Below are 14,704 nucleotides of genomic sequence, written 5' to 3'. Positions count from 1 at the left end.
CGTGTATCCTGTATCAAACCTAGACTGGCAATTCGTTTCTTACATAATAGTATACATGTTTCAATGCCATTCTTCCATCATCCCACCCTCTCCCTCTCCCACAGAGTCCAAAAGTCTGTTCCATTTATGGTGGATGTAAATAGTATATTTTATTATAGGAAATCTTTGAAAAGTAATACAAATAATCATATCATTTGACTATGAGGATACAGTCTCCATGTCCATGGAAACCTGGTATAGTAGAAAGAACATAAAATCAGCAGGAATTCAAAACCCAGTTCATTTCTTCCCGGGTATGTTATCTTTGCAAAGATGGGTCAGATTTTCCAAGTATTAATTTTGTTATAAATAAAATCAATGAATAATATTTACTTCCAGGGGATGTTCTGAGAACTAATAAAGAGAAATAATGAGAAATCTTTTAATACAGCACTTGACACAGGTTCCCACCAAACGTCATTCATTCTTTTATTCCCCATCCTACCTCATTCATACAGGTACACATACATAGAGAATAAAGTCATCATTGGAGAAAGGTAGCATTAAGACAAATGATCATATTTATATTGTTTATTAACTAAAGGATTTGAGAAGCATAGAGGTAAACTTCTCCCTCAGTTTGAGTTTTATTCCTAAATCTTGTCCTCTTGTTAGAAGACCTGCTTGGATTTAGGTAACTGGAAAAGAGAAAAATATCTATTGATAGAAGTCAATAGAAAAAATTCAGTCCAGAGTTAAGCTCTTACTTTTAAATTTAGGCTTTCCTCATGGAAAAAAGCTAAGTTATTAATGGCTACTGTGAACAGATGATTTAATTTGTTGTTGTTTAGTCGCTAAGTTGTGTCAGACTCTTTTGCAACCCCATGGACTGTAGCCCACCAGGCTCTTCTGTCCATGGGATTTCCCAGGCAAAAATACTGGGGTGGGTTCTCCAGGGAATCTTTCCAACCCAGGTTTTGAACCCATGTTCCCTGAGTCTCCTGCATTGGAAAGTGGATTCTTTATCACTGAGCCACCAGGGAAACCCAGTGATGCTCTAATATATGCCAGTAACTCTGGGTGTGAATGCACACTCATTAGCTCATTTAGTCTGCACACAGTTCTGTGATAAATGTATTGTCAACTTCAGTTTACAGGTGAGGAAACTAAAGCCTAGTGTGATTAGATAAATGTGTCAAAATCACACTCAACCTTAATCTTTTGAATTTTTTTTAACAGCATCTTTTTGATAGAGAACGCAAAAACACCAATATGAGGTTCAAAGCTTTCATAATAAAAAATCATAGTCGAGGGAATACTGTCATTAGAAAGGAAGAAAGGAAGGAAGGAGAAAAGGAAGGAGGGAAGAAAGCAGGGAAGAAAGGAATGAAGAAATTTTCTTTTTTATGGCTTAGAGTTTTTTGGTTTTGATTTAGTGATTTTCAATTTATAGCTATTTCTTAGACTCTCAAAAATATAGGACACTCCTTCTACTAAATCCAAGGCCAAATTAATATTTTGCTCATTTAACTGAACAATCAGTCTTGCGTGGCAGGTCAAATAAAGCTGGAATCTTGTCATTATTGTAAAGTAAGCAGGGGAGGATACCCCTGCTGGAGGATCCCACCATCAGGAGCAATACTACCAGGCTGTCAGCCCCCTTGCAGGGCTTACAGATGTTAGGGTTGCCAGAAAAGAGCAATTTACACAAGCACGGTATGGAACAATGCTTTACTCACATAAAGAAGAGACAGATCAAGATTAGCCTCAATAGTGAATGATCTCCTATGGCCCTTGGGTCCCACCTGCAGCCCATGTAAGGTGATGCTGTGCACGTGCCCTCTGGGTTTCAGGGGAACCACTTCTTCCCTGATGGGAACAGATAAAGCAGTGGGCTGGCCAGGTGTCATGTGATGTACACATTTAAACAGAACAAAGAACATGCTAAATTTAGAACAGGTGAAGATATTAGCAAACCAAGTAATAAGCCCAGTGCAGGCTATAAGGAAAGAAATGTTCCAAGCCTGAGGCCACACTTATTAGATTATATAAGAGTTGGCAGGTTATGCACTAACATCTTGCCCAACAATACTATTTATTGAAATAATACCTCTATTTTGATATTCATAGGATGAAAAAGATTATATTATATTTTTCCTCTGAAGAGTATATGTAGGGTGATTTTTAAATTGGGTCAAGTAATTTTTTATAAAAAAATTAAAATATATATCATAAATATGATGGTAGGCACATCTAAAACTATCTAATTTGTAGTGATTTGTCTGGTAAAAGGAGTCAAGATAAATTAGAGTTGACAATACTAATTGATTGCAAGTAAAAATACTGAATCACAGTTTGTCAATATTGAAAATGGCAATATTGAAAATGGCAATATAAATATGCAAAATTTTATAATTGGTAGAAATAACTGGTCCAGAATAATACTGACAAAAGATAAAACTGCACATGGTAAAACATTTTGGATAAAAGTTGACAAATTTTAAATCTGTAAGACCTTGGGTAATTTCAACTGATTAACTAAAGCAATGTCCACACACACAAAAAATGCACTATGAGAAAAGCTAGACTGAGTAAAATATATGATGTTACAAAAGGAATAATTAAAAAATCAATCATTTATCTACAGTTAACAGAGAAAGAAAGGAATGGAAATATTTGAGACAGAATGAAATAAAAAATTTAAAAAATTAAATTTAAAAAATTAAAAATATTTAAACTACATTGCAAAGCCTTTTATCAAAGAATTAATAGGCTATAAATAATTTTTATTGGGAAAATAATCATTTCAGATCATTGCAATTGAACATTCTGTTTACTGTACCCTCAGGGAGGAAATAGCAAGGTCAAAACCTGAATTAAATGAAAATGACAGGGACTAAAAAATGAAATCAAGGCAGCTTATAACAGCAGGTTTCCTACCCTTTGCCTTCCATTTTAGAAGCTTTCATCTTTCCCTGATAAAATAAACAAACTTCAAAAGAAACGGAGCCCTTGACTTGTCTCTGAAGATATGGTGATAACTTTTTCCCCCCCTACCAAACCCAACACACTTTGTAATTTCTTCTCTTTTAAAATGACTTTTAAATTTTGGCATCCTTTTAAAAGATTTTTTCCATATTCAACTTGTTACTGTGAATTGGCCTCAATTCCTAACTCCTGAATATTTTTCAAAAACATCTGAGGAAACCTAGAAGTGTAAATTTACATTTTGGAAATGGCAAGGATAAGTCAGACTTGATTGAAAATCTGGCTGTACATCTTGCTAGTTATATGACTTCAGAGAATTATTTTCATTTCTTGATCCTCAATTTCTAAATTTGTAGTGAGAATTCTCGACATATGTGATAAGGATTAAGTAAGACAGTTCTTATAAAATGCTTTATGTGCAATTAATATTCAATGAGTGGGCATTTTTCTTTCTTCCCATAAGACCAGTGTGAAGCAGACCCCATTCATTAGCTGTTTACTTAAACATACCTTCATTCATCTTTACATTCCAAATGGCTTACTATTCATATTATAGTTTCAATATGTTAACTTACAAATTTCATTGTTAAATTCATGAACTCTTTTACATGTGTGATTCTGGGTTCCATGCATTCTTTGGATTAAGAGTCTCATTATTTCAATGAGTATTTGTTGTAGAGAGGTGTATGCTTTAATAGATTTTATTACTATTTAATTTGGGACTGCCAACAGATCAGCAGATGATGGTCATTGAAAAGATAGTTTATTATATTCACAGATTACAACAGGAGGGAACATGCAACACCATGGAGAGCCACATGAGAATCACCATAATGAGGGCAGGAGGCAGAGCAAGTGAATGGAAATTATGGACAAGAGATATTATTGTGGTTTCCTTGGGAAAGAACGTGCATTTCATGATAAGCAGGCTTAGGAGTGGCTACTTGAAATAATTCCAGTGGGCTCTGAGGCAGAGGAGTTGTTCTTAATTGTCAGCTACCAGGCCCTGGAGCAATTAAGGCAGGGGACTAGTGGGCAAACATGTGAAAGCCCTGTAAGGGAAATGATTAGATGTGCAGTTAATAAGCTGTTCAAGAGTGGGAACTGATTGGCCTCTAGCTAGAGCTCTCTATGCTGGATCAAGATAGCATTTTTAAAAGTACATCACAGTGTGATGGCATCACTGACTCAATGGACATGAATTTGAGCAAACTCTGTGAGCTAGCAGAGGACAGCAAAGCCTGGTGTGCTGCAGTCTATGGGGTTGTAAAGAGTCAGACATGACTGAGCAACTGAACAACAGTGTAATAATGATGAGGACAAGACTCATTCTTTCAGGATTATAGTTTGTCCCCATGGAGGCTGGTTCTTAAATCAAGGAGCTCAGCTGACTTCAGGCTATACTACAAAGCTGCAGTAATTAAAACAGTATGGTACTGGCACAAAAGCAGACACATAGATCATTAGAACAGAATACAAAGCCCAGAACTAAACTCACACACTTTGGTCATTTAATCTATAACAAAGGAGGTGAGAATATACAATTGAGAGTCTCTTCAATAAGTGGTGCTGGGTAAGCTGGAAAGCTACATGTAAAAGAAAGAAATTAGAGCATTTTCTAACACTGTAGATAACAATAAATATAAAATTGATTAAAGACCTAAATGTAAAACTGGATATCATAAAACTCCTAGGTGACAACATAGGCAAAATACGTTTTGATATAAATCAAAGCATTATTGTTTTGATCTATGTTCTAAGGCAAAAGAAATAAAAACAAAAATAAATAGAATTTAATTAAATTTAAAAGTTTTTGCACAGTAAAGGAATCCATAAGCAAAATGAAAAGATTATGTACAGAACAGGATAAAATATTTTCAAGTAGTATGACCAGAAGGGATCAATAACCAACATAAACAGCTCATACAACTCAGTATTAAAAAAAAAAAAAGAAAACCAAATAACTTGATTCAAAAATGGGAAGAAGAACTGAGTAGACATTTTTTCAAAAAAGGGCATGACTAATAGGCACATTAAAAGATCCTCAACATTGGTAATCATCAGGGAAATGCAAATCAAAATCACAGCAAGATATCATCTCACAACTGTCCATCATCAAAATGTCTACAAATAAAAAATATTGGTGTGGATTTGGAGAAAACAGACCCTTTGTACACTGTTGTTGGGAATGTTGATTGGTGCAGCCCTGTGGAAAAGAGTATGGAGGTATCTCAAAAAATTAAAAACAGAACTACAATATGACTCAGCAATTCTATTTATGGCTGTATATCTGATAAAAACAAAAAGAGTAATTTGAAAAGGTACATTGCAGTACCCCAGTGTTCATAGTTGCATTATTTATAATAGCCAGACATGAGAACATCCTAAGTGTCCATCAACACATGCATGAATAAAGAAGTGATTTATATATATATATATATATATATACACACACACACACATACACACGCACACACACACACATACAATGAAATACTACTCAGTCATAAGAAAGGAAGACATTTTTGCCATTTGCAGCAGTATCAGTGGACTTGAGGGTGTTATGTTAAATGAAATGTCAGAAAAAGATAAATATTTTATGTTATCTCTTATATGTGGAATCTAAAAATACAGTAAACCCTAGTGAATAGAACAATAAAGAAGCAGACTCACAGATATAGAGAACAAACCAGTGATTATGGGAGACAGGGGCAAGAGGTGTGCAGGAGTGGAAAGTACAAACTATTGGGTGGAAGAGGAATTCAAGGATATATTCTGCAACATGGGAAACATAGATAATATTTTGTAATAATTGTAAAAGGAAAGAAAACTTTAAACATTTTATAATTAAAAAAAAAAAACAACCAGAAACTAAATCAGGGAGCTCAGGAGGCCTAATGCAGCCTGAGAATTTGGGCTGTCTTATTGCCCCTTCTCTGGGGAAAGACACTGACACCAATGTGCCATTCTTAATAGTTGAAAAGTCACAGAATAAATTGTCAGACTCTTCTCTCATGCCATGTGCTAAAGACTGCACCAACAATTTGGAGAAGGAACGTAGGTAGATTTGCACTTCAGAGGAAAATAAATTTCTTCCTGGATCTTTGACTAAGCTAGAATGCATGAAAGAATATGGGATGCAAGAAATTAAGAAGTGCACCTCTTGGGAAAAGCATTTTCTGCTGAGAAAAGAGCTATGTAGATGTGATGTCTGTCTTTCCTGTGTGGCTGCTGGATTTTGTCTAAAAACAGTCTAGTGACAACAGGCATTGGCCAAAATATTGTATTGCTCAGTGAACACTTGAATCAAGTTAAAGGTAACCATAAGTGGTAGCACATTCCAAAGCAGTGTGCAGTTAACAACAGTTTCATCTGAAACTCCAAATAAGGCCTGAAATCTTAGTGTAAAGATGCAGAAAATGAAAATTCACAAACCTGTGTTGCATTTTTACCTTTTTCATCCAGGGCCTACTTATCTATGAGGTATGACAGGCCATTGAACTGGTTTAATTTTCATTTCTTTTAAAATTAGGAGAAAGCATGAATTAATAATAATGTGTTTCGTAAGAAGTTGAGCCTGAATTACATTTGTCTCTAGACTAAGACACCCATACAGTGTATCTGTTACTATTTTGTAATGGAGGAAGTAGCCCATCAGACAAAAATGCTCACTGTGTTAGAGTGGGCACCCTAAAGATGCCCACAGCCTAATCCCTAGAACCTGTGAATGTATCACATCCAACAGCAAAAGGGACTTTGCACATTGAGGATCCTGAGATGGTAAGAGAATCCTGGACTACCCCAGAGGCCTCAGTGTGATCACCAGGGTACTTACAAGACAGAGCAGATGTAAGAGAAAGCAGTAGGAGATATGATGATAGGAATAGAGGTGGGAGCAATGTGTTTCATAGGCTGAGGATGTGGCCATGGGCCAAGGAATGTGGGCTTTCACTAAAAGCTGGGAGTGGGTTTCCATTTCCTTCCATTTCCCCTCCAGGGAAGAAAATGGAACACAAATAACACAAATTATTATTGAACACAAATCCTGGAGGATGAATTTATGCAAAATTAATAATAAACATAAAAATGTTACTGTAAACCATAAATATGCTGATGTTACAAATTAAACAGTAGAAAGCAATAGTTGATAGAGATGCAATAGTTGATAGAGGCAGACTTCTAATTGGTGATAAGCTCAAAGATCAATGTTTAAACAGATACTCCCAAGTATTTTCTTAATCAAAACATGAGGGATCAATGGTGAGGAAAAAATTAGAGTTTCTGTCCCCATGTAGTCACCAATTCCTAGGAAAGGTAGCCTCAGAAAGCAAATCTTTAAATAACACATCAGCAAGTTTTTTTTAATCGCAAATAATTTGAAGGTAAGAAGCAAGTTTAGGAGAAAATTGGGGAATCTTATTTGCATAAGCAAAAGAGATGTTCCTGTTCAGAGTTGAATACCATTTTGGAGCCAGTCAATCCAGGCTGAGGAAGCACATTCTAGGCAGAGGGAATAAATATTGTATCATTCTATCTACTTGATAATTAAAATCCTCCTCTGCTGAGATCACCCTTTGAGGAATATTCATATAAAACACAAATATCTTTGTGTCTTTCAACTATTCAAAGAAGTCTGTCCATATACCTCTTACCCGATTTTCTTTGTGACTAATTTACCAATCATGACTTTTTCAAGTCCTTGCTCATTCAGCATGTCTGGCCATTTCCCCTCCCAAGTGTTTCTCCCTCAGCCAAGCTCACTGCCTCAAATTCTGTCCCCAGGGAGGATTTCCCTTCACCACCATCCTTCAAAGATGTCCTAAAGATAGGGTGAGGGCAGCAGCTGTCCACTTTTAGGTAGTGCCTGCATATTGTGCAGAATCGTTCACAAGCCAGGCTTGCCTGAGCCTTCCCCTGTCAGTTCTCCACCATAGTGGGGAAGACCCCCATGGTCACAGGTACAGGATGGGAGAGAAAAGGTAGTGTAGCAGAAGTGAGGACTGTAGGCTTTTGAGCTACTTCCTCATGTAACTAATTGTGCCTTCTGGACCTGCTCTGGCCTGGTCACATATATACCACTTCCATTTGATGCTGGAGTGTTGCTATGCACATCCTGTATTGCAGCTTGGTGGTTAAGATACCACTTAGTTTGTGATGGGCAGCTCAGGTCATATGGTAACTTGATGGCCCAATGTGAAGCATTCAGTTTCTACAGAGGTTGCAGATGTTTTGTTTCTCTAAAGTAGACTGGTTACCTAGATGATAGAAGGATCTTGCTCCACAAAATTCTTAAGTCCTATGCATCAATTCACTTTTAAGGGCCTTCAGAAGGCGCCAAAGGACGTCCACAGCTGCCTCAGACACATCAAGCACAATTGGATCTTCTGAATCTTATGGTCCAAAGCAGCCAGCATGGCAACCTGGACCTATTACATAGCCCTCTCTTGTTCTGAGTTCCATTCTAAACTAGCAGCTTTTGGAGTCACTTCATAAAAAAACCTGGAGTTACACATCCAAATGAGGAATATGCTGCTTCCAAAACCCAAAGAAGTCACTAGATGCTGTGCCTATTTCTTGACTGGGGCCAGATGTCACAGCTTATCCTTTACATTAGAAGGGAGATCTTGACATGGCTCACACCACTGGGCCCCTGGAAATCTCACTGATATTGAAGGCCACTGCCTTTTGTATGATCTATTTTCCATCCTTTGACACATAAATGCCTTACCAACAAATCTAGAGTAGTTGCTATTTCTTGTTCGTTAGAGCCAACCAGCGGAGAAGGCAGTGGCACCCCACTCCAGTACTCTTGCTTGGAAAATCCCATGGACGGAAGAGCCTGGAAGGCTGCAGTCCATAGGGTCACTAAGGGTCGGACACGACTGAGTGACTTCACTTTCACTTTTCACTTTCATGCATTGGAGAAGAAAATGGCAACCCACTCCAGTGTTCTTGCCTGGAGAATCCCAGGGACAGGGGAGCCTGGTGGGGCTGCTGTCTATGGGGTCACACAGAGTTGAACATGACTGAAGCGATTTAGCAGCAGCAGCAGCAGAGCCAACCAGCATAGAGGCAGCAATGTAACAGACCTGTGTGATATCTTCTGAAAGGGAGAGTCAATCAGTTTTAGACTAAAGTAAATTATGGCATCAGGCTGGAAAGTTGATATACCCATGAGGTAGAGCAGTGAAAGCATATTACTGACCTTGTCAACTGAAAGCAAACTGCTTCTAGGGGGCCTATGGACAAGGATAGATAAAAAGGTGTTTTCCAGATTAAATACATACACGTACATACCATTTACCAGGGTGAGTGTTCACTTGCTCAAGCAATGAAACCACATCTGGAACAGCATCTACAACTGGAGTCACCAGCTGGTTAAGATTATGATAATTCACTGTCATTCTCCAAGATCCATCTGTCTTCTGCATAGGCCAAACAGGATGTGGTAGGAATTGCCACCCCTGTATCCTTGGTGGTGGAAGTAAACTCTGCAACCAACCCCTCTATGAATGTGTTGTTAAATTTTATTTACTATTTTTCTAGGTAGTTTTCATAGCTTTTACTTTGCCTTCCCCTCAATAATAACCCTCCCTCCACAAGTCAAGGGACAAATGTGAAGAATCAGATGCTGCTAAATATGTCTATTCCAAGTATACAGTTCAGAACTGCAGAGATAGCCGCATGATTGGTTCAGACACCCACTGGGCTCACCGTGAGACAGAACAGAGCTACAACTCCATCGATCAATTGACTTCCATAAGGCTGTATGCTGACTTTAGGGCCACAGCAAAGTTTTAGGTCTCCTAGAATTAGTATTAGTTCAAAGCCAGTCAGTAGTTCCCAAAAGGTCTAATATTTCCTTTTTCCCAATGCATAGTTACCCTGGTAAAAGGCCAAAAGTCATCTTGGGGAAGGCTGAGATAAGGATTGATAGCACAAACTTTTAGTAGTGCACTGGGGTCCTTCCTCAAGCAGACCCAGCCTCACCTTCATTCCAGGGATTCTGGGTGCATAAACTGGCTTGTTTCTGGGAATGGATTGAAGGGATGTAATGATCTGCTTTTATGACTTAGGCTAGACTTTTATTCCTTTGCTGCTTTTACACTTAAATATAAATTAGTAGGCTTCCCATCTACTTCACTTCCAGGGACACTGTGATCAACATTCTGATTGCTGCTTTGACCCTACTGTTCATTAAAGTAACCATGCCCACTTTGCTTTTGATAATTGAATATTGCCTCTTGGCTCCTATCACCCCAGGATTCAATTACCTTCATTGCATTTAAGTTTCCCAATGCAATTACTGAGTGAAGCAACAACAGAGTCCTCAAGGTGTCAACTGAAAAAGAAAAAAAAAAGCACAACCTAAAAGTGCAGAATTATGTTTTATTGGAATATCACTGAGGACTTCCTGGGCTACAACTTCTCTGAGGACTGTTTCAAACAGAAATAGGATATATAGCAGTTTCTGGAAAAAAAAAGAAAAAACCCAAAAAAAACACCCAGGTAGTAAAATATCAAATGTCAATAAAAAGAAGACAAACAAGCAATAAAACAGACATCTCAAGTTAATGAATTTAGCACTTTTCTTTGTATGAGAAGCTGCAAGAGTCCGGGCTTAGTAAAATTACTCCTTTGATATACATCTCAACCATCTAGGGCCAGGGCTTCCCAAGTGGTGGTAGCGGTAAACAACCCATATACCAATGCAGGAGACATAAGAGATGCAGGTTCCATCCCTAGGTCAGAAAGATCCTCTGGAGGAGGGCATGGCAACCCACTCCAGTATTCTTGCCTGGAGGATCCCCTGGACAAAGGAGGCTGGCTGGCTACAGTCCATAGGGTCATAGAGTCAGACACAGCTGAAACTACTTAGCACACATGCACATCTAAGGTCGAATCCTGATTTTCTAACATCTTGAATACCCTCAGGGTACACTATCAGTGGTGGCTCCAGTGGCTGATGGCTTGATGGCTGCAATATTCTCTGTCTAATGGTATGGCAGGGGACATTCTTTGTCTACAAAGGATATTGATGTGGTCTTCTCATAAATTTATTCCTCATAGTATTGGTGGAAGGTAAAACTTCTGGATCCCACCTCCCCCTCCAGCACCCCCGATCAGGTGTGTATGTCTTAAATGATAAATCCACCCTAACATTCCTCTCTCATTAAGCTTTTGTAGTTCTTCTCTCCATTAAACTGATGCAAGTCTAGCATTTCCAGTGTATCCATGCCGATGGGGGGGTGGGAGGTGATGGGGTGCCGAGAAGCCACCTTTTGGTCTATGTATCAGCTGACCAACCAGCCAAATTTTCCAGAGTGCTTTCTAAGCTGCAAATTAAATGCAGTCTTATTTAATGAACACATAAATTCAACCTCATCCAATCTTATAAGACATTCTTTCTTCCATCATCCCATGCCTTTAGTACCCATTTCCACACATTTCCCAATATTTTTTCTGTGTAACTTAGAAAGTCATTATTTTGGAATTTAGCACCCTTCCTCATGAGTCAGAGTGTGCACCTTTCGGGACCTGCTGGGGCTAAGTCTAGTAAAAGTTCACAAGTAAAGAAATGTGGTAGGTATGGGTCCTGAGGAGAATAAGCATTGTCTTACATGACAGCTGTGTCAGGGGATGCTACTTCGACTGGGGTTGAAGAGGCCATCTACGTTGATGCTGGGGCCACTGGTAAGAAATATTTATCACAGTTTAGGAGCTGAGTGTCCCCAGCTTCATCAGGATCTTCCCACAAATCCCCATCCTAACTTAGAGGGTCTAGTTCTTTCCCAATCAAAGGCCTCGTGTTAATTCAACATGAGATGCCCTTTCAGGCAGCAAGTTCAACTTGCACTGCAATTCAACTAGATGCATGTTGAGGTTCTGTGCTTGATTTTCAACCCTGTACTACAGGAAATAGTAGTGTCCTTTAGGGCACACATAGAACCTCTCAAGTCATTTATGAGGCACTTGAGCTGGGAATTCAGGTTCGTCCATTTCTTTCAGTGACATAAGGAGCAACAGAACAAAATAACTACATAAATTAGTTTTCCAAAAATGTCATTACATTCATCCCAGAGAAATTAAATCTTATGTCCATGAAAATATTTGTACATGACTGTTTCTAGCAACTTCATTTGTAATAGCTCCAAGCTAGAAACAACAAAAATGTTCTAGAATAAGTGAATGGTTAAACAAATTGTGGTACATGAATACCATGAAACACTGCTTAACAATAAAAAAGACTAACTGGAGAATACCTGGACGGCTCTTGTAAAACACTGTGCCAACCTTAGAGGTTATTATTTGAAGGCCATATATTACATGAATACATTATATAGCATTCTCAAGAAGACAAAAAAGGAGATTGATAAGTGGTTGCCAAAAGTTTAGGGATGGTGCATGGGGGCCAGGGTGGGAAGATGGTAAATGTACCTATATAGGAGCAACAGGAAGGAGACCTTTGTGGTGATGGAACAGGTGTGTATCCTGATTGTGGTGATGCCAACACATGTGATAAAATGATACATCTACATTGTAGCAATGTCCACTTCCCAGCTTTGCTAGAGTCCTATTTTTATACAAAATGTAAGCAATTAGGAAAACTGGACCAAGATGACTTGAAGTCTCTGTCTTACTTTTACACATCCTTGGCTATCTATAATTATTGCAAAACAAATCACTAAAAAATTAATGTGCTCAAATAAGAAAAAAATCTGCATAAAAGTTTTTTCTTGAGGGTGCTAAACTGTTCAAGACAACTTCAACTCTGAGGCAGTCATTTTATCATTGGTAACATAATAAAAGAAGCAAAAATTGTATTAAGGGATTATATTTGGAAATTTTAATGTAATTTTTGACACACTGTATTAGAAACATTACTTTCTGCTGAATAATATTTTCCAACTTTTAAGGTAGGTTAACCACAGGTAGATAAATCTAGTAATCAATGAATAACATTAGGATAGAAAAACAGTCTCAAGATAAATTATATCATGCTATATGGAATTTTTCATTAATTTAAGCATCTCTGTAGATCTCTGATGTCAAGGTGACAAGGCCAAAGCTGCTGAAAACTAATGATGATTACAAGAGGTTACATGGTAAATTGTGAATCGATGAAAACAAAGATTTACAGAGCTGATACAGAATTTAAAGCCTTCATGTATAGCTTGAGAAACTCTGAAATTATATTTCCAAGCTTGCTCAGGACTGGGGACCAGGCCAAACCCAGACTATTGGGCTCCTAAAATGTGATTGTCCCTGAGAGCCATACTCTGTTGCATTCCTGTACATGCCCCTCTCCTCACAAGTTTAGCCTTCATAGCACTGTGACGCTTTGGCCAGATTTCAGGGCACAGAGGGGCCTTCCCAGGTGGCTCAGTGGTAAAGAATCTGCCTGCCAACGCAGGAGACATGTAAGACATGGGTTTGATTCCGGGGTCGGAAAGACCCCCTGGAGGAAGGACTGGCAACCCAATACTCTTATTGAAAATCCTTGAAAATCCTTGAAAATCCTATATACAGAAGAGCCTGGCAGGCTACAGTCCATGGGGTCACAAAGAGTTGGACACGACTGACCACATGCACACAGGGCACAGAGAGTCTGCCATGAACTGAGAGTATCTCTCCCACCCAGGCACCTGAGGGCTGGCAGAGATCTGCTTCTCTCTAAAGACTCCATCTTCAATGAGCTCTATTACAGTTAATGAGCATCTCTGTAGCTTAAAATAGTTTGGAAAGAAAAATATTTTAGAAAGTATCTAATTGGAACTATCCCAATCACATAGTTTTCATCATCAGCCTTTGTGATTCCAGGCTTTTATAAGCCCAATTATTCTGACATATTTTTAGGGAGAAAGGAGAGTGGGTTTTTTCCCTACTTTAATTATACTCCTTAAGTCATCATAGTTTCATATTATTGAATGTACAGACAGAAAACATCCACATATTCACAGTTGGAAAGATTTACTTTAGAAATGCTCTTTGAATGCATTTTCACTACCAAAATCACAAAAATAGCTTCTGTAATAAGGAGGAAAATGTTACTTGTTTCTCTAAAACCAAATATGATATTGACCAAGTGGTAGGCATTCAATGAACATGATGCCCGAGACCATGTGTTGTGGGGATAAAGGCCTGGGATAGGAGTGCTGAACAGGTCCCTGGTCTCTGATTGAGTTCCCTTCAGCTTTTCCATTACCCTTCATTGTAATGGTGAAGGGGCTTGCATAACTCAATAAAGCCATGAACCATGCCTTGCAGAGCCACCCAAGATGGATGGGTCATAGTGAAGAGTTCTGACAAAATGTGGTCCACTGGAAGAGGGAATAGCAAACCTCTTCAGTATTCTTGCTGAGAAAACACCATGAACGGTATGAAAAGGCAAAAGATATGACACCAGAAGATAAGCCCCTCAGGTTGGAAGGAGTCCAATATGCTACTGGGGAAGAGCAGAGAGCAATTACTAATAGCTCCAGAAAGAATGAAGCAGCTGGGCCAAAGCAAAAACGACAGTTGTGGCTGTGTCTGTGGTAAAAGTAAAGTCTGTCTGGTGTAGAAATTAAAGTTTGATGCTGTACAGAACAATATCACATAGGAACCTGGAATGTTAGGTCCATGAATCAAAACAAATTAGATGTGGTCAGGCACAAGATGACCAGAGTGAATATAGACATTTAAGGAATCAGTGAACTAAAATGGGCAGGAATGGGCAGATTTAATTCAGATGACC

General features: G+C 38.5%; 1 pseudogene; it reads right to left on the bottom strand.

The window, feature by feature from the left end:
• The window catches only part of LOC101102044 (nicotinamide/nicotinic acid mononucleotide adenylyltransferase 1-like), a 36,811-nt pseudogene extending 29,130 nt beyond the window's left edge, over positions 1-7,681 (bottom strand).
• Positions 7,682-14,704: the final 7,023 nt, after the last annotated feature.

This window comes from Ovis aries, chromosome 2 (genome assembly GCF_016772045.2).
Source record: "Ovis aries strain OAR_USU_Benz2616 breed Rambouillet chromosome 2, ARS-UI_Ramb_v3.0, whole genome shotgun sequence".
In the NCBI taxonomy this organism is placed as follows: domain Eukaryota; kingdom Metazoa; phylum Chordata; class Mammalia; order Artiodactyla; family Bovidae; genus Ovis; species Ovis aries.
Note: the sequence above shows the minus strand (reverse complement) of the source record. Positions and strands in the feature narration are given on the sequence as shown.